The sequence below is a fragment of the Hoplias malabaricus genome, chromosome 12 (assembly GCF_029633855.1).
Source record: "Hoplias malabaricus isolate fHopMal1 chromosome 12, fHopMal1.hap1, whole genome shotgun sequence".
Lineage (NCBI taxonomy): Eukaryota > Metazoa > Chordata > Actinopteri > Characiformes > Erythrinidae > Hoplias > Hoplias malabaricus.
In genome coordinates, this window is record NC_089811.1 from 24791493 (window position 1) to 24817447 (window position 25955).

Here is a 25955-nt window from a genome sequence, read left to right on the forward strand (position 1 = left end):
TTGATCTAAAGATTTATATATATTTAGACTGAACATACTGTACAAAATTACAGTATATTTACGTATTTCACATGTAGGCCTTGTTTGTTTGACATGGTACAGATTGCATATGAATGATCACAAGATGAAGCAAAAAAAGCAGGGCTCTCAACATTCATCAATGATTCATTTCCTCTGGGCTAATAGACAGAGGCAGGGGGACTGAACCATGCAGAGCACATGGAGTAAAACACAAGCACCATGAACTCTGACAAAAATAATCTGACACATCTCATTGCTTCTGTGTGCAGAGAAATCATATTTAGAGGGAGTGCCACTGCCTGTGGCTGCCTATCACCTATTTCTATTCTTCAGAAGTTTATTTACGATCTCAAAGCTTTTTCCACTTACAGCATTTTAGGACAACAGTGATGCTGCTGGTGCTATTATCTTCAGGACTGCACTTGCCTTGTGGCCAGAGTCCTATTCAAACAGGGTTGGCTCATCGCTCACAGAGACACCTACACTCCACACAGGGTAAGCAATCAATACCGAAATGTATGAGAATAGATGGAGCACTACCCGTGGCATGAAACAGTATGAATAAATGGTCATTTACACTTTGATTTTAGTGTCATTTACACATTTGCACAGTAATGGTATACTAATATAATAGTAAAGTCTTAATAAGAAAGCATAAAGGAAAAACATGGAAGTTAATATTCTGGAGAGCTGGTTCATCCTATTAATGAAGGGAAAACACTGTATTTGTTCATATCTCTCTGTGATAAAAGACAGCGGAGGAGGACAAAGCTTTTTTAGCACCAGGCCTCTTTTCATTGCATGAAACCTATTTCTGTGGCATGAATTAATGATCAGGGCATGGACCCAGAGGTGTCTGATATCCAAGAGACAGCTACAGGACATCAAACATTGATCATTTGAATAGAGCTCATAGCTCAAGAGTTTCACAAAGTACCCATAGACCATTTGATACCGTCATTTTAAAAAACACCTTCCATTCAATTATCTTATGTCACTTACATTGTGCCTTGTGTTCAATGGGCTATACATATTTGTTACATTCTAAAGACCTATTTTTAAGCTCTAGATGTGCATTTAAAAATTGAACAACTGTCTGCTGCTTAGGGCTTGAAATTACCTGTAATCATATATTGAATGATGTAATAACTGTATAATGTGACATGGCCCATTTGAATCATGAATGGCTGAATAGACTCAATACAGCTTTGATTTCTTTCTAAGAGCTAGTTCTATAGACCCAAATTAAGCAAAAACCTAGTCTATAGAATGTGTGATGCTTGTATCCCATTGTTAATTTTAGGTAGATGTTTTCTCATATAAGATATCCTTTTACTGCTGTAACTGATTTGAATCTTAATGTCAACTTAATGTCAGTTTATGTCAACTGCTGTGAATATCTGATTGTATTTAACCCTGACAACCAGTACAGCTAATAACAATCTGTTAAAGATAAACTGCCTATTCCAAACTCCAATCCATCTCATCCTAGAACTTTGCTAGTCCAGTGAATATGATTTTTTAAAAACTACTCTGCATCCCAGAGCTTCAGCTTTATACTTCTTTTGGATATCAGTTTGGAAGCATTGGGTATGGTGCTTTCGGAGTTTTGTGGCTGCTCCTGAAAATCCCATTCTATTTTTGTGGTCTTTCAATGCACATTTTAACATCTGTGAAAGCAATTAGCGTCAAAGTAGCTAAATCCACTAATTAAAAATCTAAAAAAAAAAACATCTTTTGAGCATGAATTCACCCCCCCCCCCTCACCTGCTCTTTTAGTTATTCATAAGCATTTTCTTTGTGGGGTATTGAAGGTATCTAACTGCTATGACAGCTAATCATTTCCCTAGCAGAACAACATGGCAGTATGATAGGTAACAGTCTGTCATTGTAATGGTCGATAAGTTAATTGGGTACACTCTATTAGTCCTGCAGGTTTCATGGCTTGACAGGTGCGCTTGCCTATCTTGTTTACATGAAGCCTTGTAGTGGACAGAATGATCAACGTATAGTTGATGCCTTATATTTACATGGTCCACTGCATCACTGACATGATTATCAAGCCTGGCTAATGAATTGAAAATGACAGAAGCATGTTTAAAATCAACACGGCTGCTGCTAATTGCTTAGTGACTTTAATTAAACTAAAGGCACTTTAAATGACAAATCCTGCTGGCTTTACAGGCTTGTTCTCACAGTGGTGGGGGTCTGTGTTTTGCTCATGCAAGCATTTCCTTATGGCAAGAATGTTTAAATGGGCACAGCATGATTACAAAAGGATCAATGGCAGTCAGAAGCACCGGCATCTGCTCCTGAGGCAATATTGCTGTGTTAGCGTTCTGTCTACCAGCACCTTCTTTGTAAGACTTGTAAAAATACTCAAAACGTGCAGTGGGATTTTCCTTATTGGTGGAAAACAAATATAACATTCAAACTTTGTCTGAAACTCTTAAAAGTTGGACTGATGCATAAATCAGAGGTTCCATATTGCATATTGTCACTGTCCAAAGAAACATGCACCAATAGACCAATAGAAATGCTCAAATTACCCAGGAAGAAATCATTTTACATTGGCTTCCACTGAAATTTAAGTTCTTTCCTTCTCCTGTGAAGTTACTATTTTGGAAATAAATGTTATTCTTTGGATAGTTAGCTCTTTCAGAAATGGTAGATTTACATGAACAAGACAAAAGCTGATATGCAGCCAGCTGCAATATATATTATAAAGACATTGAAGAGGAAATATATTTCCAGAGATAAAAGTACAGTTGAAAATGCCAAAAATGCTTTTTAACGAGTGAAAATCACCTCCTTGTGGCTAACTACTTAAAAGAGAAGTCATACTTTGCCATAGTATATTTCATGACGGCAACTGAATTGACATGCACTGTTTTACCTTGTGGTAAACTGGCTAAGACCAATCCTGAAATACAAGGGCATCTTCATTCATTGGTCAAAGGAGTGCAGCTCAAAGAGCTTCAGAGTGCTTTAAAGCTTTCTGACTTTGAGTTATACTTCTGTTTAGTACTTGTTTTTGCCCACACTTCTTGAGGCTGGGAGTTCATGGAAAAACAGAACTGCATTCAGAGTCTGGTTGAATAGTCAATGACTTTAAGGACAAATCAGACTTGTTACACTTTTTGGCCACCTGGTGGCAGTCAGTGTTTTACAACAGAGTGCCAGTGGTGAGAATTGCTTTTTTCCCTGGAGAGGGCTGAGCACCTACGTAACAGTCAGGAAGTTTGTCCATTGCCAAAACTGGTGTGAAGTGGTTTTGTATTAATTTCCTTGGAAGTGTTGTACTGAATGAATGGTTAACACTTTTTTCACATTATTGGAACAGCAGTTATATGCACTGAGAGGTGAGCATTTGAAAATGAGTAAATAATGAAACCGTACATGGAATACATGTTGGAATTGGACAACTTAATAATTAGCATGTTTTTCATAGTCTAGACTGAATGTATTCTGGGGCAAAATCATTTTTCATAGAAGGATCTTGTGTCCTTTGAAGAACAGAGGACCCTTTTATTTGTTGAGTATTCAGCTCCATATGGAACATCCTGTGGATGTGAGCTTTTCTTTTATTTGGATGAATCTTCAGGGTTTTGTGAGTGCACATTGTGCTGATGGAAAAAAAAGAGCGATGACAGTATGTTCAGTGGCATTTACATTTTTCACCCAGTCAGTATCTTCCCACGCAAAATGTGTTGAATTACTGACCATCTTGGAACATGTGGGCTTCAAGATGATTTTAATTGTGGCCTGTCAAGTTCGGCACTTCAAAAAAAAAAAAAAAACTCCCTGTAGCTGTGCAAAGTCTTCAGAAAAAGAAAGGATGTAGAAGCCTTGATGACACAAGACAGAAAATGAAGTCTGCCACTGCTTTGCTCCCTCACATTGTCAGTCATTGCAGGGTACTTGGGGAAGGTATAAATTATTCATGTGACTGGGGTATCTTTACACATATTGTAGGGACAAATGGAGTGATAAAAAATGGCCTTAAGCTCAGAAGAAACCCTCTGTGTGTGTGGCGAACGGCCCCGTGTTCTGAGCAGCAGTCCATCATGCCTGACAGACAGCCAGCGTTATTGATTCCGCAGGAAGTGCTCGGCAGGGAATCTGAGGCTGCCATGGAGGTGATCGAAAAGACTCCTGTTGCTCCACACCTACATTCAGTGCCATGCTTCACTTATTGCCAAAGTCGGATATGCTGGAGGTAAGCAGCAAACCCCAGTAAGTAGCTCAACTTACCATTAACAACTAAATAAAACTCTAAATGAGATTTGCCCATGACTGAAAACTGGGTGCTGTGAATTGCAATACTTATATCAATATGTGTGTATGTTTGGTTTGTTTATAGCCTCGATTGTTTACTATCAAGAATTTTTTCCCTTCTTATGGAAATTAAACACATTTAACCAAGTGATCAGTGGATGGCACTATGACTCTAAGATTTCCTCCTGACATTCCAACCTCATTTACATCCTCTTTACATTCATATTTTAAGAGTTAAGTGCACTGCTTGGTCTCATGGGTCTTTTAAAGCTTGATCCCCTCTCTTAATGCCAGGTGTTTAATCACTGTGTCCTGATTATGGTCTTAATGGTGTCAATTAATCCCACTGAACTGGGCAACACCCCCAGAAGTTCATCTGGAGCTTCAGAACTGGCAAGCCAGGAACACACCCTGGATGGGGTGCCAGTCCTTCGCAGGGCAACACACACTCACACATTCACTCACACATATGGACACTTCTGAGTCGCCAGTCCACCTACCAATGTGCATTTTTAGGCCATGGGAGGAAACCAGAGCACCCGGAGGAAACCCACATGGACACGGGGAGAACACACCAAACTACCCTCGGACCCGGAGCAGGACTTACCTCCTTCTCTTTTTGGAAGGCCCTGCCTCCGCTTTCCCTGCCTGTGCCATGACACCCCTTCACTAAAAACTGGTAGGCTGACTGACAGATTCTTTGCAGATGCCAACCAGAACGCTCCCTGTTTTGCATGCACTTCATGAATATGCACAGGAGGGGAGCACATTACCACAAGGTATGCTACCACAGCAACTACGGCCTTTCTCTCACTCTTCCTCTCTTTCCTACATGCAATTGGGAAAAAAGTCTGTCGCCGGCATGCAAGTTTGTCTTCTAGATTTTGGGAGACTTTTTCTGACTTGCGGGCATCAGGGAGCCATTATGTATATCATATAATATGAGAGAGAATGCCGGAAATTACAGGAGACTTGGAATATCTGCTGAAACTGTGATTAGTAATGGGCTTCTAGAAATGGTCTCAAATTATTTACTAAAACATTCTGGTGTACAGTTTTGAGTGAAATTATGTCCTGACCAATATGAGACCATATTAAGTGCCATTAAGGCCATCCAAAAAATCAGATAGTGACTTCTATGTATCTGCAGGTCCAAGCTAAATATAGGGTGTTGAATTAATGTCTGTAATTACCTGCTTTGATTCCAATATTGTAAGCACATACACAAGCAAGCTTATTTTACAATTTTTATAGTTTGGGCTATCTCAAACTCTTAGTTTTGTAAAAATGAGAAGAACCAATGTATTTTGTAGTTGCCTGTTCTTATTAAAGTTAAACTCAAGGAAGGCGTAATCCCCTCCCTAAGGAATGCCTATACCAGTGAAGCCATTAAAACAAAGAATGAGGTTATCGGACTAGTGTGATGGCAAAAAAGAAACTTGAAGCTGATAACAAGCTGTTTGATATGACTGAAGTGGCAGAGGTGGACGTCCCTGGGGGATGGTTTCTCTGGCAGAAGGACAGAAGGTTTTACTGCCTCCTGATTGGCAAACTAAGCCTTTTGACGGCCTACCTTCATGTCTGTGTAAACAGAAAGAGAAAGTAAGGATTAAGACTGGCTTAAGCTGAGCCACAATGCTCAAACAACAAGGTTAAATGAGGTTTTAGTTTGGTGGCTAGATTTGTATTGTACAACACCCGTATAAAATACAGGTATCTGAATGTTCTTGCCAATTTACATGACAAGAACAGTCTGGATCCTCCACATGAAATTTTAAACTTTAAGGGTTGGTTTCCCAGACATGGTTTAAGCCTAGTCTTAAACTAAGACCTCCTTTCAATGGAAAATGACCATTAAAAATTCTGTGCAGTTCAGGACTAGGCTAAATAGCCTTTCTGGGAAACCACCCCTAAGTTTCTTTATTCATTTGTATAAAAAAAAAGATTTGTATGAAAATGCAGATGACTGTGAAGTTATGTGCAATGATGGTAAATGTTCTATGGTAATTTACACAACAAGAAATAATTCTGTTTTTATTATAATAATAATGCTGTGAGATCTGCTAGAGCTCACCTGGGCGGCAGGTGGCTAGTGTTTGGGTTGACAGCGCATTACTACACTACCCTCCCAACTGCAAGTGGCTATTATAGCTGACCACCAAGGCTAGGCACAGTTCATCTTGAACAAGGCTGTTGTAATAGGTTGTTTCAGTCACATGGTTCTCACAACGTGTGAAATCCAGATGGAGGACTCTAAGAGAAAAATAGATTGGAGGAGACTATGCATGGACCGAGTACAATGTTAATTTAGACATTAAAATAGATATTATGAGAGACCTATACAAATAAATACACCACAACATATAGAGTGATGCTTATGTTATGGAGCCTATTTATAACTCAAATGCAAGATTAGCTGCTATGAAGGCAGTAAAATTGCCTACTTCTCCAGACAGCCTTTAACTCAAGGACACTAATGAAAGCACACATTGAGTATAGAGACGTACAACTTGTTTTTAGCAGACTGGTCGACCTCATTATCAAGGTGCTCCACGATGACTGTTGCATAGGTTTCTTATGTCCTGTGGATTAACGGAGCAACAAAAACATTCAGCGCCAGGACGCCTCAATGTTATGGCTGTTTCTTTAAGGTAACTTTAGGGTTTAAGTTTATTACCAATGGACACTCACAGCACCAACAGGACTGAGCAAAATAAATACTTGCTCCTCATCTGCACCATCAACATAGCTTTCCATTCCACATTAAATGGTACAGCAGACGTGGTGCTGATCATAGAGTTTAAAAATATCTACAAAGAAACACAGTTAAAATCAAACAGGTAGCTGCCGTCATGCAGTCTCATCCTAAAAACATGCAGTGACACTTAAGCTGCATTCCAATCAAATTCTTCACTTTCCTCCCTCATGAACAACATTCTGTATCTGATGCATGCTCCTTGTGATTTATCAGATGAAGTGATTTTGAGCGACCATAAACAACGCAAAACACAGGCTGTATTTGAGTGACTCATAGTCTATCTGCAGTTCATGCAGTGACGTGGCGTCATCTGCATAAAACCTATCCCATATTTGCTTAAAGGCAGTTGGTCCATACTTAGCCAAGCAAACTAAGCATATAATTTTATTTCCAAAATTTAATCATATGCGTTTATATGCAGTATGCAAACAGTTGCCTGTTATTTCTCTGTTGAAGCCTCTCTTTTTAAATAAAAATAAACCAGATCCATACAACACTACACCAGTGGTTTGCAATCCTGTTCCAATGGGCCAGTGCCCCACACATTTTAGAGATTCCTCTGCTTCCAACACACCTGATACAACCGCTGAGCTAATTAACAAGCCCTTCCACAGTTGAAGTGGGTGTGATTGGGTAAGGAGAAAACTACAACATTCAAGGCAGAGACCCATCAGGACCAGGATTGAAACCCACTTCACTACTCTATGTTGCTGTCAAAATAGGTCACCACCCAAATATTATCTGCACAGTTCTGGCCCCCTGCTAGGCTCCGTCCTCTGATGGATGGGTTAAATCAGCAGATAAATTGTGCAGCAGCAGATGGGCCACAGTCAATACCAACAAAGTGCACTTACCTTTCTTTAAGCTGTCTACTCAGTGTACAAAAGTATTGATTGATTTTAATTGATAATTTTTAATGCCAAAGATATACTATATCCTTTTTTTGGGCATCAGCAAGTTTTTTCAGATCACATTTGCCTCAGTCCCTTGCAGCTGTCTTTCTTACACAATAGCACTTTTGCTCCATTTACTCAAAGGACATCATTTGTTCTGTACAATCTAACAACTGAATGTACTCTTCTTCCCTGTTTTATAATTATTGTGTTTGTGAAGCACACTACAGCTATGGAGACAGTTCAGAGAAAAACACAAGACAGTTTGAATCCACATTTATTTGAGGGTCCAGAATGAACTGTAGATTTATGGTTATATCTTATTCTACAGTAATAATGCTTCCTCACTGGATTTCATGATGTGTGGTAATACCCTTCCCATCTATCTTTCACATCCATGAATAATCAGCTCTTTCTCCTTTATACCAGTACGGATGACATGCCAAGCACATCCATCCATCCTTTCTTTCACATTCTTTTCCTTGAATGCCCCATAATCAAAGCCATCTAAATGGAAATGTCTGGGTTTTTTTCCTTCCTCCCTCTCCCCACTCCCCTCCTTCCAGAAGCCAGGGTCATAAGGGTCTTAAACATGTAAAGGAGAATTGTGGTGGGTGGGTGGAGTGTAAAACTTGTTCAACTACTTTTATGGGATATTTGGTGATAAACCTTTTGTCACATTACATATTTATTTTTATTGCAATTAGATCCTTGTATATCAAGCCACCAAACTACAAAATATGTAACCATTGCTTTACCACGTTCAGAACTTTCAGGTCTACATCAGTCTGCCATAACAATTAAAACCACCATGTTTCTATACTCAATGTTTGTTTTATCAGCTGTACTTAACACATATATAAATCCTATGGACTATATATGGACTACAGTCTGTGATTGGAAAACTACAAAGTGGAGCTCAATAAATCAAACAGAGTCTATAGATGACAGTGGGAGAGCCAGAAAGAGACCTTCTGGTTGGCCTTTGAAAAAGTGTATGGGCACAATTTTTTTTCTAGAATAATAAACAAATGCAAACCTTAGAGGTGCGGAGGAATTGATTTCAGCACTGGTTTTGGTTTGGGCCTCTAAAACACAGAATATGGGCCACTAAAAACAGAATAAAATGTGTCCCATATTGTTTCAAAACAAAAGCTTTTAGACGGGTTGGCAACCCTAATCACATCCCCTCATGCTGCTGCTCTGAAGCAAACTCGCAGGAAAGGAGAGTGTGTCTGGATGTTTACTTGAACATGGGGAATAAGCTTTATCTGACTGGGTGGAGCTTGGTCCAGTTTGAGTTGGCTCAGCCCCACCCTTGGCTACACCCCTGATAGACGATCACTTTAATATTTTTTCAGATGCTTGCCTAACATCTACAGACTGTTGTGTTAGAATACAGATAATGAGGTCATGTTTTGGAAAAAAAAAGAAACATGTACACTGCACTCCAGCTGCCCTCTATGGAACTGGGTCTGTGACTACATGCATGATGTTTGATGTATGTATTGTATGTATGTTTTGTATACTGTGTGTATGGCTGACAGGATCTGATTATAGTTATCAATATTACTCTATAAAAGCAGTGAGAATGGAAGTAAACAGTCATTATATGGTTTAGTTCTCTTCAAATAGGGTCTAGGACTCTAATATTTCAGACATAAGACAAGAAACATATAGAAATGGTAGCAATGGAAAAATCACAAGATATTAAAGAACAATCTATTCTTGCATTCTTGCAATGGATGGAATTTTTTGGTTTTTATCAGTTTAACTTTGCACACAAGGACAAGTAGATGCCTGCAATGTGTTGCTTAATGCAGTCCTTTTGTTATTTGCCAGGGATGTGATGTGTCTCAGGGTGTTGTTTCCTTATGTGTTTCTATGTCATTTTCGCAATGCGATGGACTGGTGCCCCATCTAGTGTTTATTTCCACCTTGCACCCAGTGATTCCAGGTAGGCTCCAGGACCCACTGTGACACTGAACTGGATAAGTGGTTACAGACTATGAATAAATGAATGTCTATGTCATACATGTAAGGAGTTCATTTTGTGCTGTGACATGAAGTTGTGGCCTGATTAATAATGGAAGCCATTGTAATCAGTGTGATTGACCACACCTGAGAACTGACTCCATGTAATGTTTGGGTACTTGTATTATTAAAATAGTTTATGTATAGCTTGGAAGTTGGGATTTAAATTATTAAATTATCAAGGCCAGACCTACCTAATAGAGATCCTCTGTCACAAGCCTCTCAAACAGAAAACAACAAACTGAAATTAATTTCACAAGAAATTTTACCAAACTATTTCCACTAAATGTGCAAAACATTTTCTCGGCCTGGCAAAATTTGTGCTGTACTTGTAGGTATTGAACTTGTGATTAAATCAGCCTAAGCACAGAGCACTCTCAGCAGTGTAAAAACAGTCCTCTAACAAGATGAAAGGCTATCGAACATTTAAAAAATTCAAGGTTTTCCATTTCAACCCTTGCAATGTAGAAACCTGCATTTGTTGGTTAAAACCCACATTAAGCCTGAAAAGACATTGTTTGAGGCAATCTGTTTAAAATAAAGCAGTCACAAAAGCATTATTTCTGTTTATTAGGCTGTATTTTTCAGTTTAAACAGTTTTTCATCATGAGCAAAAGTTTATCTCCATTGCTAAGATTGGACAAGCAGTTGGACTGCTCCCCAAATGTGGAAGTGGCTGATAAGTGCAATGTAATAAGTACAGATAACTTGCAACTCATAAACATAACTTGCTGTGCAATAACCCTACAAATAACAGATAAAAGCTAACCTAGCATGTGTGTCTTTCTTCTTGTGGATAATCACTGTCCAAATGTTTGCAGCCCTTGCTTGTGGGAAGCAAAAGTTATGGTAAGTGAAATATTGTGGTAGTTGTAGCAGCCATGTTGCTGCAAGGGGGAATGGAATGGCTGAGAAACAGATAACAAATGGATTGTGCTTAAATAGGTATATTAAACCCAATGCTTTGAGGATTGTTATGTTGCCAATAATACAGTGATAACCCAAAGATCTGTACTGTGCAGCCATATGCTCAATATGTTCTAGCTACTTTTTAAGGGTAAGGCTTGTGATAGCATCTTTAGAGTTCAGTTAATAAATCTGTTTCTGTTGCCTTTGGATAAATGTGAACAGCCAAATGAAGCACACTATAGATCTACCCATTTTTCTCTGTTCCTTTAAAAAATTTAAGATTCTGCAAGACCATTTTTCTAAGGCCTGGTGGTAGTATACTAGCTGCTGTTGCAGTTTAAATCTGGTCTTATAAGTATGTACCCATATTCCATCAAATTAAGCAGGACATAGGTTTTATAAACAGTAGGGTCTCATACCTCAGGCATACGTTATTTAGCAGAGTAAACAGTCTTTCATTGGAAATAGCACTGTTTTTTTGTTGATTATCCATTCTGTGGTATATCTACCCTATTTATTATGCATTAGTTTGTCAGGCAGGGTGAATATGAGCTCATAGTCAGTCAAGGCTAATGACCTTTGAATCAGGGCAAGTAGATATTTTACAATTGATTTATTTTGAGAGATATTTGAAACTAGAGTAGCACAAAATATTTGCAAAGATATTTTAGCCCCTATCTTTCCAGTCACTGACTGTTTTGAAGATTACCTCAGACCTGAGGATTTTGTAGGCTTACTGGCACTGGCTCAATCACTGTGTGAACTGCTGAAAATAAAACTGTGGAACAGTTGTGAAAAAGAATTAAGAATATGTAAGCAAATTAACAAATTAAAATCCATCCATCCATCCATCATCTGTAACCGCTTATCCAATTCAGGGTCGCGGTGGGTCCAGAGACTACCTGGAATCATTGGGCGCAAGGCGGGAATACACCCTGGAGGGGGCGCCAGTACAAATTAAAATATATATATAAAAAATAAGATGATGAACCTATACAAAAAAAAAAAAGATCACTATCATTATGTGGAAATATCTGGATTTTCTTTTCTCTGTATTATGTAAACAAGATAAAGTATGGTATGGAAATCTAGGTTAGGGAACAAGGGTAGGGAAAATAAGCCTACCCTTTTGGTTGGTCGTTTCACTTATTCTTATTAATTTATGTGTATATACTTTATGAAACTGAAATAAACCAAAATCAAACTAATAACGATGCCATCCAAGAGACTTTTGAGTGATCACTGGTGTGATTTTTTGGATATTTTAAAAATGTAAATGGTTATTTCCTCTCTTGCCACTTATTTAAGGATATGGTTGCCTCCAATCTATTTAAAATATTATTTAGGAATCAAAAGTGGCTCTTCTATAGCATTTCAATAAAGAATCAATTTCTGATTTTCAGAGACCTTGATTTAATCTAGGAAAACAGTAAGATGGACTTTCATTCATCTTCCATGACTGCTTCATCCTGTTCAGGGTGGCGTAAGGTCCGGAGCAAACCCTGAATCACCGGTCACAAAGCAGGAGCACACCCTGGACAGGGTGCCACTCCATCATAAGAAACATTTAAACCAATTAAAATATTCAAAATCAGCATATGTTTTTGAATGCACAAAAGATACTGGAGCATCCACTGAAACTGTGGGAAAACACTACCTGTAAAATATGTTTTGTAACAAGTAGATTAAAAATCATTCAAACAGGAGAGTAAATTGTTTCCTGGTGTAAGACATTTTAACTTAAGTTGTAGTAATTGAACCTGGGGTTGGGGGTGGGGGCTAGTTCTTTAGGAGCAGTTAGCTCGCTGACACAGCAGAGTGACAATGTCTTTCACAGTAGACACAGGAATTTGCTTCAGTTCATTGATTTTTCGAAACGTCTCCTTAGTGTGCCATGAGTGAGAAATGACGGAAGCTGGTTCAGTGCCCAAGAGTTTGGAATACCTGAGTGAATGTTTCTGTAAGTGCACAGTAGTGTGAAATGTGTAGGCAGTGATGTTGCAGTAATGGAGAGTATGATGGTGAGCAGCAAAGAATAATATTTTTCCACTGCTATCTGGAATCTAAACTTTGACATGTATCCAGCTGCTTGGTGCAAAATGGAAAATGACACTGACAGCATTTCCAGAATACTAAGATGCACTCATACTAAGAAGTACTCAAAAATGCAATCATTCATTTATGTATAGTGCATTTGCTTTTTTCCCCACTGGCATGAAATCTGTTATACAGAATACTCACCTTTCCTATACTTATCAGAAAGTGTTTAACATGTCAGAAGATGTGATGAGGTAGTAGATCTAAGTATCCTGAGGCACCAATTTACTATACCTAATTATTCAACTGGCTGTACGTGTTACTAACTTGAAGAAGAAAAGTAGTAGTTTTGCTAAATCTTCAGGGGACAATATATTCAATATACTATTTATTAAGTTGTGGCTATAGTATTCATATGATGAACTTTTGTCTTATCCATCATACTTATTCATTTTGTGTTCTGAATCTGTTTCCTCCTGTTCAGGACTGTGGTGGATACTCACTGGTCATTTTAAATTTTAAACTTGATACCCAAAATTGTTATAAGTATACAATTTATTAAACTATTTTACATAAGAATTTTTTAATATTCTCATTCCACTAGCATGGATGCTAATTAACCACGATTTAATTATGTGCCAGTAATTGTTAGTTGTGTATTGTACACTCCATTATTTTACTTATTTTTTAATTACTCACATCTTTTCATTTAACCCCTTTCTTGCCTACACCCACATACACACATACAGAGTGCACACATACTGTGTTTCAAGGGACATTACATTGGCTAGACTTCTAATGACATACTAACCCTAAAAATCTTAACACATCCTCACCTTAAATTAGATTATTTATGTCATGGGGAATGGGTGCATGATTGTAGTTCCCCATAAGGACAACAAATCCCCACAACAAATGTGTAAACTGATTTTAGTCCCCACAATATGATGAATACATATACTGCTGGTGGTAGTAAGCAAAAGCATATGCAGAGCACTGGGCAGCCATCCCTGCATCCGGGAAGCAGTCAAGGGTAAGGTGCCTTGCTCAAGGGCAGATTCAGCCAAGGGTGCTGAGGGAGGAGACAGCTCTGTTCCTTCACTCCCCCCGCTTACAGCCTCTTGTGGGGATCAAACCAGTGACCTTCGTCACTAGTATATAACATCTTATTTTGCTTGACGGTAAAGGATTCCTCAGTGGCTTAAAGCTTTTAATGTACTTTGTACTTTACATCCATTCCTTCTCAAATCCTATGAACAAAGCTTAAGTTCATTCATTCATTCATTCATTCATTCATTCATTCATTGTGTGTAATCACTTATCCAGTTCAGGGTCATGGTGGGTTAGGAGCACTGGGCACAACGCAGAAAAACATTCTGGAGGGGCACCAGTCCTTCACAGGGTGACACACACTCACACCTATGGACACTTTTTGAATCACCAATCCACTTACCAACCTGTGTTTTTGGAATGTGTGAAGAAACCGGAGCACCCAGAGGAAACCCATGCAAACACAGGGAGAATACCCCAAACTCCTCACAGACAATCACCCGGAGCAGGACTTGAACCCACAATGTTCAGGTCCCTGGAGGTGTGTGACAGTGACACTCACTGCCACCTTGCCGCCCAAAGCTTAAGGTATTGCAACTAATTAATTTGGTATTTAAATTTCTTAAACTTCAACCCCTGCCTCATTTGACTGTGAGGAGATGGTGTGTTTTTTCAATGTCTAAGTGGGTTTGCTCTAGGTGTCAGCATTCCAAAAACCTGTTAGGTGGATTGGCTTTTTTATTTTTAATCCATGGTTGTGAATGTGTAGTTTCTGGTTCAGGGTGTATCTCTCCAATTATTTCCCCCTGTGATTCTGTGTAAATTCTGGACTCATCGTGCCTCAAAACAGGATACAGTGTTCGAATGAATGCATAAATGTATTTCTCAAAAACAATGAACAATGTTTTCTGTGCCACAAAGAAATTTTACAAGATTATATGAATATGGCCTTCAAGACTGGAGGCACTCATAAAGTTCTGTTTGTCTTAATGGTGTATGAATATGCAATATATGCATTTTTCACTTTCTTTATTCATGTATCATTTTACTAAAATGTAAACAAACATTGAGTTCATATGACCTAATTAAGAATTAAGGCTTTGTTCCCCAATGGGCACTCCAGTGAGAACTGTTCAGTTTGAGAATTTTTTGGCATCAACATTTGCAGATGGTTCTACAGGCAACACAAGAGTGTATGCAGATTATTCAGTATTTGCAGATTGCCATGGTTCTATTTATTCTTGTGCTTCTTTGTAGTTTGGAAGGCATATGGTATATAGGCATATATATTTCATTCATTCATTCATTATCTGTAACCGCTTATCCAGTTCAGGGTCGCGGTGGGTCCAGAGCCTACCTGGAATCATTGAGCGCAAGGTGGGAATACACCCTGGAGGGGGCGCCAGTCCTTCACAGGGCAACACCAACACACACACGCATACACTCACACACTCACACCTACGGACACTTTTGAGTCACCAATCCACCTACCAACGTGTGTTTATGGACTGTGGGAGGAAACTGGAGCACCCGGAGGAAACACACGCGGACACGGGGAGAACACACCAACTCCTCACAGACAGTCATCCGGAGCGGGAATCAAACCCACAACCTCCAGATCCCTGGAGCTGTGTGAATGCGGGATATATATTTCTTTCTTTCTTAATAAATAATAAATTAACCAGTGACACTGCAGATGTGAATTTTGTAATATTTTTAACAAAATAATTGTATATATGGTGCATTAACACAAACTCATTTATGACCAAAAATGTGTCTGATACGTGTTATGGGGTGCTTAATGTATGTCTGATAAAAAAATTAAAATGAGCAAACATTTACTGACACCTGCTAGCAGAGAAGAGAATTAGAGTTTGAAATGCAGAAGAAATCTCCAATTTCACACACAGACAGGTGAAATAGATTTAAACTAGTCTTTATTTGAATGATTTCAAGAATTTAGAATTTAGAATTCAGAAGAATTTATCCTAAGGATACCTTAGGTAACTGAGAATTCTGGGAAATGTGATGAAAATAGGTTCTTTTTAAACTTGATCTCGTGCAGAGTTTATTTTCATTTATTTGTGTTGCTGCACTCAACGACTGCAAACGGTTTGCTTCAGCATTTTTGTCCATATCTTCCATATCTGGACTTGTAGAGATAACCTTGAAATGGGCATCAGCCCATGGGGTTGACTGCACTGTGTGTGCATATGTAGAGGGTTAGAAAATTGCCTCCATCTACAGCTTAATCTAACACAGACAATCCCCCTCATCACACTTTTTTAATTTTAATCATCAGAACCATTCTAAAAGCTTTTCAAGACATTCTTTTGTTAGTTGCCATCCCAGTTAGTTGCATGGAGAACACACTAAATTTAGACTCTGAACATGCGCAGTTTAGAAATAAACTCGCGCTGTCTTCGACTAAGCTTTTCACGGCTAGTTTCACAGGTAGTTACAAATGCTTCTTAAATGCTTTAGTTTACATAAGCATTGGTAAAAATGGCCACAAAAGCATTTTGTGAAGTCTTTGTGTTATTTAGTTGTGTTAAAAACGTTTAGTTTTGCCTGTAATCCAATGTTTGATTCTGGGGTGACTAGCTACCAGCTACGGCTACCATCTTATTCAGCTTAACGAGATAGAGCCTGAACTCATGCTTCTAATCATAGTTCTAGATGTTTCCTTTGTGTGAAATAGCGCAGCTGTAAATATTAAAGCTGCAGGGTCATGCCTTGTTAAAAAGTAGGGTTGGTTCAGTTATAAAACTACAATGAGAGCTAGTGACATTTTTAATGCTGTTCTATCATTTTCTATGGGCTTGTAGACACCATTTTGTAAGTGCTATGTTCGAGTGAATTGAGAATATTAACACCAATGCATTTTGTCCCTTTATTAAAGTTAAATGTTGTTTTTGATTAGTAGAAGCCTTATCAGTACAGTTTATGGAGTTTATGTACACTACAGTGGGGATTGCTCTAAGACTGCAAGGGAAGCTCAGCTTCCCCTAAAATGTAAAAAAATAAGTGATCAAATATATACTGTTGTGTGTACATGTCATTGAATAAATATGCACTACAACGCACTCAACTTTTGTTCAGAATCGTCTTCTTATCACTGGTAAAGACATGGCTTTCCTCTCAATCATTCACGCAGTTTCACAGTGCTTTAAACAGTGTGGACGCGGTTCAATAGCCAAGCAGCGAAGTGCAACGAAACGAGACGAGTCATTGGATAAATGTTGGGCTTTGTCCCACCCATCGGACGCTCAGCGTCTCTGGTGGTATATGGGGGCTGGCCTCGGCTGGCTGCATGATGATTGGATGATCTGTCTGAGGCTGAATCCCTTTTTGATTGACAGTGAAATGAGCGAATCAGCGATCCTTTGGTGTAGAGCCCATGGGAGCATTACATTTTCTTTCTGTTTCTGTCACAGGCAGGCACACTTCACATGGGCCAAGTCCGTTTAAGCAGGTAGAATTTACATATGAATAAACCGACACATTTTCTAATGTAGGCCGAAATTGAGCTTCCCCTCCTTGAAAGACCAGCATCCACCACTGGTACACTACAATGCTCTTTTCTGTAAAGTTTGGCAGCCTTAAGCTACATTGCCTGTCTTGGAAATGTGTGTTATTTACGATGTTGGTGTAAATGTAAAAAAACAACAAAGCAAAAAGACAAAACCTAAATAATAATTATTAAAGTGATGAAAATGTAAAGTTCAGAAATAAACTTGTGTTGTCTTCGACTCAGCTTTTCACTGCTGTCGTGTTTCTTCACTGATTCACAGATCCATAGACTCTACGCTTGGTCTGTGTATCCCTTGCTGCTGGCCCAGCCAACCCTAGACCTGGTTCTTTTTGAGTCCCAACAACCTGGTGCTGACTTTAGCTACAATCAGAAGCTTGTTCAAGGCACATTCCTACACACACTCTACCCGGGTCTCAATGAGAAAAGTAGCCACGATAGATGTGATCTCAAATCTTACCTAACAGACTTACAGGTTAGTGATGACTGCCTTTTAGAACAGATCACTAAGTCCACTAGTGAGGAGACAGATAGGATAAAACGCCTTGGAGCAGTTGCCAGAGCCCGACCTGTGACTGTAAATACAGCTCAGCACACCAGTAGTGTTCAAGTTCAAGAAGTTTATTGTCATTTCAGCAGTATACAGTGTTTACAGTACACAGTGAAATGAAATAGCATTCCTCCAGGACCAAGGTGCTACATAAAACAATACACAACATTAAAATGCATCTAGGGCAAAGCTAGTGCAAACATAAAACAGTGCACACACATTAAAGTGCAAAAGACATAAAACAATACACAACATTAAAGTGCAACTAGTGCAAAGGTAGTGTAAACATAAAACAGTGCACACACATTAAAGTGCAAAAGACATAAAACAATACACAACATTAAAGTGCATCTAGTGCAAAGCTAGTGCAAACATAAAACAGTGCATACACATTAAAGTGCAAAACACATGGATAAGAAATACAAAACAATATCCATACAATACAGTACAATGCAATACAAGACAATACAAATCCATAAGGGGGGGGGGGGGGGGGCTGAGGGAGAGAGACACTGCAATTCAAAGTGTATTTGTGCTGTAAACGTTAACTGGATGTAACCATGATATAAACAAGATATGTGTAAACAGTACACTCATTTTCAGTATATCATTTTCAGTCCAACAAACCAGTGTTTTGTGAAGGTGTGTGTGTGTGTGTGTGCGTGTGCTTCTTCAGTCCAGTCTCAGTCTCTAGATGTTCCGGAGTCTGAGGTTGTCGGGAGGTTGTCGTGCACAATCAATAGGGTCCCAACTCAAATGCTGCTTGATTCAGGGGCTCAGGTGACCATAGTGGGGAGGGAATGGGTAGAAAAAATGTTGCCCAAACTCCAGATATTGTCTCTTAACACTCTTTTGACTGATCACCCCCTTGAAGTATCCGCTGCTAATGGGACCGGAGTTACCTTTGAGGGTTGGGCAGAAGTTGATCTTCAAGTACATAGTAGGATTCAGGGACATGTAGCTATTCGAGTACCAATACTAATTGGTCAGAGTTCTGTTAACTGTGCTCTTTTAGGTAGTAATGTCATCGCAGAGATTATCAATGAAAACAAGGAAGAACAGAGTGCAGTTAATATTACCGCCTTACTTAAGGAAGCACTGGGTGTCAGTGGGAGAACAGCGGAGTCTCTGTTCTTCAGATGCAAGTACCTGAAGAAACATTCCAGTCATTTAGTGTGAGAGTTGGAAAACAGGGTGTAATAGTACCTGCTGGCCAAATTTATGAAGTCAAGTGCAGGGTCACAACAAAGCCAGAAAGTGGAACAATGCTCTTCCAACCTAGTCCTGAGTGTTCCTATCCTGAGGGGTTAGAGCCATTTTCCACACTAGAAGATGTCCCCGGTGGTCTCTCTAAACCTGCAAAAATTCCCCTTCAGAACTCAACTATACATGACATTTATCTATCACGGAGGACTGTACTGAGCACCCTCGAAGATGTTATAGCAGTACAGCCAATACAGCATTCCTGTGGGGTGCCAGAGACTTTGCACCTTCCCACTGCTCAAATGTGCACAGCACAGCTTAAACAAAGTGAAGAGTATAGTCCAAGCCCTGAAAGAAATGAACACTCTTTCAAGGCAACAACTCAAGACAAGTGGCATCCCCCGTTGATTTGTCACATCTTAGTGAGGATGAGCAACAGGTAGTCAGAGAAATGCTATACAGTGAGCCAGATGTATTTGCTAAAGATGAAGCTGACATTGGCTGTATACCAAGCTTACAACTAAAAATAAATCTGCGAGATGAAACTCCTGTGCAGAATTGTTACAATTCAATACCCCAGCCTCTGTACAAATAAGTAAAAGAGTATGTAAGTAATTTACTTGACCACGGTTGGATAAGAAAGTCCACTTCGCCATACTCGTCCCCTGTGGTTTGCGTCCGGAAAAAGCACAAGAGCTTGCGTCCCTGTGTAGATTTCCGCAAGTTAAATTGCAAAAAGATTCCCGACCGCCACCCACTTCCACGTATCCAAGATTTGCTGGATAATCTTGGTGGCTATTCCTGATTCTCCATACTTGATCAGGGCAGCACTTACCACCAGGGTTTTGTGGATGAGACCTCCAGACATCTAACTGCTTTCAGTACCCCCTGGTCCCTTTATGAGTGGATTCGGCTTCCATTTGGTCTCATGACCGCCCCTGCAGCATTTCAAAGGTATATGGAGGGCATCCTTGATGGTCTAAGAGATGAATGCTGCTCTCCATACCTAGATGACCTTCTTTGCTTTTCCAAGATGTTCCATGACCATGTCAGGGACCTCAGGTGAGTACTCTGCCATCTAAGGGAGCATGGAGTTAAGTTGAGTCCGAAAAAATGTGAGCTAACAGGTGAGGTACATAGGGAGGTTAGTGTCAGGCCAAGGCATTCAGATAGACCCTAAGGACCTGGAAGCAGGTCTTCAGTTAAAAGAGAGAGAGCCAAAGATGGTAGGAGAGGTCAGAACTCTATTAGGCTTTATGGGTTACTATAGGTCCTTTAAACAAGACTTTTTCAGAATTGCACGCTCCCTTTTCAGGCTCCTGGAGGGTACCAGTGAGGATAGCCAAAACAAGGCCAGCAGCAAAACCAAAAAAAAGACGCACCACTCAGGGTCAGCTGTCCTCCAAGACACCCGTGTAGTGGACACGGGAGCACAGTACCATCCTATCTAACCTGGTGGACGTGTTAACCCACCCGCCCATCCTAGCATATCCGAACTTTGAACTACCATTCGTGTTACGCACAGATGCTTCCAGTGAAGGGTTGGGGGCTGTGCTTTACCAGCAGCAGGGCGGAAGACTCAGAGTTATAGCCTTCGGCTCAAGGACACTCTCACCTGCCGAACGAAACTACCATCTCCACCCTGGCAAGCTTGAGTTTCTTGCATTGAAGTGGGCAATCTGTGATAAATTTCAGGATTATCTGTATTATGTGCCTATTTTCACAGTATATACTGATAATAACCCCCTTACATATGTTTTAAGCACAGACCGGCTGAGTGCAGTGGGACATAGATGGGTAGAAGAGTTAGCTGACTTCCACTTTACATTTAAGTATCGGCCAGGTAAAGTGTTCCCCTCATCACCCCAGAGGATATCAGCTGCTCAGGAGGAGGATATCTCAATCTGTGAAGTAATGAGATTAAAGAAAGAATGCTGGAATCCCAAAGACAAGAGACAGCTGGGACAAGGAACACGGCGACTGGTGCATGAATGGAATAGACTGAAAATTGACAAAGGAATTCTATACAGCCAGATGGGAACACATAAACAGCTGGTACTCCCATGTAAACTTAAGCCACTGGTACTTAAGCAGCTCCACGATGACAGGGCATGTGGGGGCTGATAAGGTCATCCATTTAGCCAGGGAAAGGTTTTATTGGCCTTTCATGCAAAAGGAAATCGAGGACTATGTTATCCGACAGTGCTCATGTATCAAGCAGAAGTGGCCTAACGTTCCAGACAAAGCACCAATGGGGTCCATAACATCCACTTTCCCTTTTGAGCTTGTGTCTGTTGATTATCTTCACCTCGAACCAAGTAAAGGTGGCTATGAGTATATCTTTTTTTATATGACCACTTTACAAGTTTTGCCCAGGCGTATCCAACTAAGAACAAATCGGGAAAAACAGCAGCCGAGAAGATCTGCTCTGACTTTATTCCTCGCTTCGGGTACCCTGAGAAGTTACATCATGATCAGGGGCGGGAGTTTGAGAACAGCCTCTTTCAGCGACTTGAGCAGTTTGCAGTAGTTTCCCATTCTCGCACCACCTGCTATCATCCACAGGGTAATCCGGTGGAAAGATTAAATAGGACACTTCTTCAGATGCTTCGCACTCTGCAGGAAGAGAAAAAGACAGAGTGGAAAGACCACTTGCCACTTGCATATAACTGTACGAGGCATGAAGCGACAGGCTATTTACCGTTCTTTCTCCTTTATGGAAGAGCTCCACGCCTGCCTATTGATTTACTGTTCGACCTCAAATCGGAAGGAGACTCAAACCAAGCAAGAATATGCAGAGAAGTGGGCTTCTCGAATGCAGGAGGCATATAAGATTGCCTCAAGTAACAAAACAGGTAAAAAACACTATGACCGAGGTGTTAAGGGCATCATTCTTCAGCCAGGGGATAGTGTATTTGTCCGCAACTTGTCTGAGAGAGGTGGCCCAGGCAAGCTTCGTCCATAATGGGAGAACAAAGGGAGTTGCATGGAGAACACTAAATTTAGACTTTGAGCATGTGCAGTTCAGAAATAAACTCGCGCTGTCTTCGACTAAGCTTTTCACTGCTGTCGTGTTTCTTCACTGATTCACAGGTAGTTACAAATGCTTCTTAAATGCTTTAGTTTAAATAAGCATTGGTAAAAATGGCCACAAAAGCATTTTGTGAAGTCTTTGTGGTATTTAGTTGTGTTAAAAACGTTTAGTTTTGCCTGTAATCCAATGTTTGATTCTGGGGTGACTAGCTACCAGCTATGGCTGTCATCTTATTCAGTTTAACGAGATAGAGCCTGAACTCATGCTTCTAATCATAGTTCTAGATGTTTCCTTTGTGTGAAATAGCGCAGCTGTAAATATTAAAGCTCCAGGGTCATGCCTTGTAAAAAGTAGGGTTGGTTCAGTTATAAAACTACAATGAGAGCTAGTGACATTTTTTAATGCTGTTCTCTCATTTTCTATGGGCTTGTAGACACCATTTTGTGAGCGTTCTAAGTGCTATGTTCGAGTGAATTGAGAATATTAACACCAATGCATTTTGTCCCTTTATTAAATTTAAATATTGCTGTTTTTGATTAGTAGAAGCCTTATCAGTACAGTTTATGGAGTTTATGTACACTATAATGCTCTTTTCTGTAAAGTCTTGGAAATGTGTTTCATTTACGATGTTGGTGTAAAAAAACAACAAAGCAAAAAGACAAAACCTAAATCAATTATTAAAGTGATGAAAATGTAAAGTTCAGAAATAAAACTCGCGTTGTCTTCGACTAAGCTTTTCACTGCTGTCGTGTTTCTTCACTGATTCAGTTTCACAAATCCATAGACTCTACGGATACAGAGTGCTGCTTGGTATGTGTATCCCTTGCTGCTGGCCCAGCCAACCCTAGACCTGGCGCCGGCAACACATACTGCCTCTGCGTAACACATAATGCTCACAGATGATCATAATTCCATTCTAATATTCTATATACTGCATATAAAATATGCAGCTTGAAAAATAAGCCAATGGTGTATTCAACAATCAACTACCACTTCTGATGAGTGCTGATGTGTAAAACAGACATTGCAGTGGCTGATTCTAGCCCAGTGCTAGTTAGCTGCACAATGCTTTATTATAAAATCTCACATATGCTCTAATAAGAAATCAGCCACAGTACTCATTGTGACCAGTTTAATGTATCTGTCACTTAACACTCCACACTTCAATTAACACTTCAAACTGGGTAATGCTTGACTTATGACTCCAATTAGTTAATTGATTAATCCTTTTACACACTGTTGTTCAACCTTTTACTGAAAGCTTTGTTATATGGGATTAAAGGCTGGCTGCATAGTACATACCAAGAGAAAAAAAAAACCTTAAATGATACACAAACACAATGCTTGTTCTGTTTCCCAAATTCCATTTTGATTAAAAGAAAGGCTTATAATAAATGTTGCTAATGAACAACATCTAAATTTGTCTTGCATTCATGACGACCATTCTTAAGCTTGTAATACGTCTATTTGTTGTGATATCTAAATTTTACTGGAGTGATAGCTTTATTGCAAAAAGGCACATTTTTTTATTCTTTTCTGGAAATGCAGTGCCTACTTAGCCCAAATTATGGTCCCTTTTTAGTGGCATGTTTATATCAAATGGCTCCGAGAGCAACAAGTGAATGTTTGAATGTAAACCCTTTAAAGTGGAACTTGGGCATGGGCACCATTTTAAGGCTCAGAAAGTCTTCACAATTTAAGGTTGGTTGTGGGAACCACTTATAATTACAGTACCATTTAAGATGGAACAGGGTGCGGTTCTGTGAAATCAGAGTTTGTTTAGAAATAGAACAAGATCCACCTGCTCAGCAGGTCTCGCTCTGTTTGTTGCTCTCCGATGCCCATAAGGGAGTGATAACTGCACTAACAGATCGTATCTGGGTTTGTCTTAATTGAATCAAAGCTGACAATTCTGAACACACTGTAAATTACTTGAGTTTACAAGAGTGCCAGTGTCAATTAGCCTATTTTTAGCTTACTGTCCACTAAGTCTTCAGAAGCTCTGTCATTGCACCAAATTAACCCTGATGCAAAACAAATGCATGTAACATACTGCACTGGCACGTCTGCATCTGTGAGACTGTTGCTAACTTTGATGTGGTAATTTAGTTTTACAAACTATGGTAGTCAACCAGGTATTAATGATTAATTACATTTTAAATAATAATACTTTACGTCAGGCATGTTACAGTGAAAACCAGCAACTGTCCATTTTACTGCATAGGTTTGTGAGCTACAATCTTACAATCAAATGTAAGAAAATTTGCCTCAAGCTGTCTGGCTGTAATATCAGCTAGAAATCAGGAGTTGGGAAGGTTGTTCATTCCTCTGCCTTCTTTTCACTCAACACAATGTTGTTCAGAGTGGTCAGGCAACTGCAATTGAATTGATTTATTTTTTTTTTGTATCCTCCCAGCTTTGTGTGATGAGACCTACTAAGTAAAAATGATTAGAAGATAAAATACTTGCTTAGCTGGGTTCTAACACGACTGCTATTTTCATGCCCTGGCCCTGTCTTGTCTGTTGTTTCCACCATGTGCTCATATAGCACATGGCTCTTTGTTGTTGTTGTCTCAGGTGTCCTTGTGTGTATTTAAGTTCCTTTGTCTCACTTCCTGTTGTCGGACATTCCACTGTTGTTATGCTCACAAGTTGTTTTGTCTCTGCTGTTCCTCGCTACACTTTCACTGGTCTGTTTCTCTCATCTGTTCCTCATTTTCATCCCTTTCAAGTCAGTTTGTGTCTCTCGTCTGTTTTCCCTTCAAGCTGGTACCTCTCTCATCTGTTTCCCTTTCTGTGCTCTGTTTGCCCTGTTTAGCTCTCTAGTCTGTCTGAACCGTTTGCCCTGTTCTCTCTGTCTGTTTAGCTCCCTCTGTCTAGGTTTCTGTTTGGTTTTATCTGTCCTATTCTCTCTGTCTAGGACTTTCTTTATTCCAAGTCTGTCTAACTGTTCTGTTACCTTTTGTTTCAGTAAAAGTATACTGTGTTTTAGTAAGTATCCGCCTCCGTCAGTCCGCCCCGCAATCCTTACAGAATGTCCGACCAAACCAAGGACGCAGCTAACACAGCCATGTCGCTGGAGAAAGAACTTAGGCTGGCAGAACAGTTACTGATTGTTACTGTTGGTGATCAACCTGCAGTTTTACAATCATTCATGGGAGTACCCATAACATTTGAGGCTGCTCTGAACTCAAGTACTGAAAGAAAAAGCCCTAAAACGTAATGTTGAGACATTCTGTGAACATCTGAGAGCAAGATCCTCCCAGGCTGCTCCAGGGGAACCAGAACCCCAGCCTGCTCCCGAGGATGTCTGTGCAGGACCCCCTGCTCCCAGGACTATCCCCTGGGGGGGGGGGGGGGGGGCTCTTAGCCTCAAACCTCAGGACAAGGCCGCTCCTTTTCCTGTTAAGGCAGCTCCTGTTCCTGTGGAAGTGGTGAACCCATTGTTTTTGTCCCTCTGACTGTCCCTGTCTTAGTCCCTGTCTCTGTCTATGTTCCTGTACCTTTGTCTGCTTTTGTCTCAGTCCCGGTCCCTGTCACCATCTTTGTGTCAGTCCCTGTCACCATCTTTGTGTCAGTCCCTGTCACCATCTTTGTGTCAGTCCCTGTGAATGTTCTGATCCCTGTTCCCTTTCATTATCCAGTCACCTTTTCTG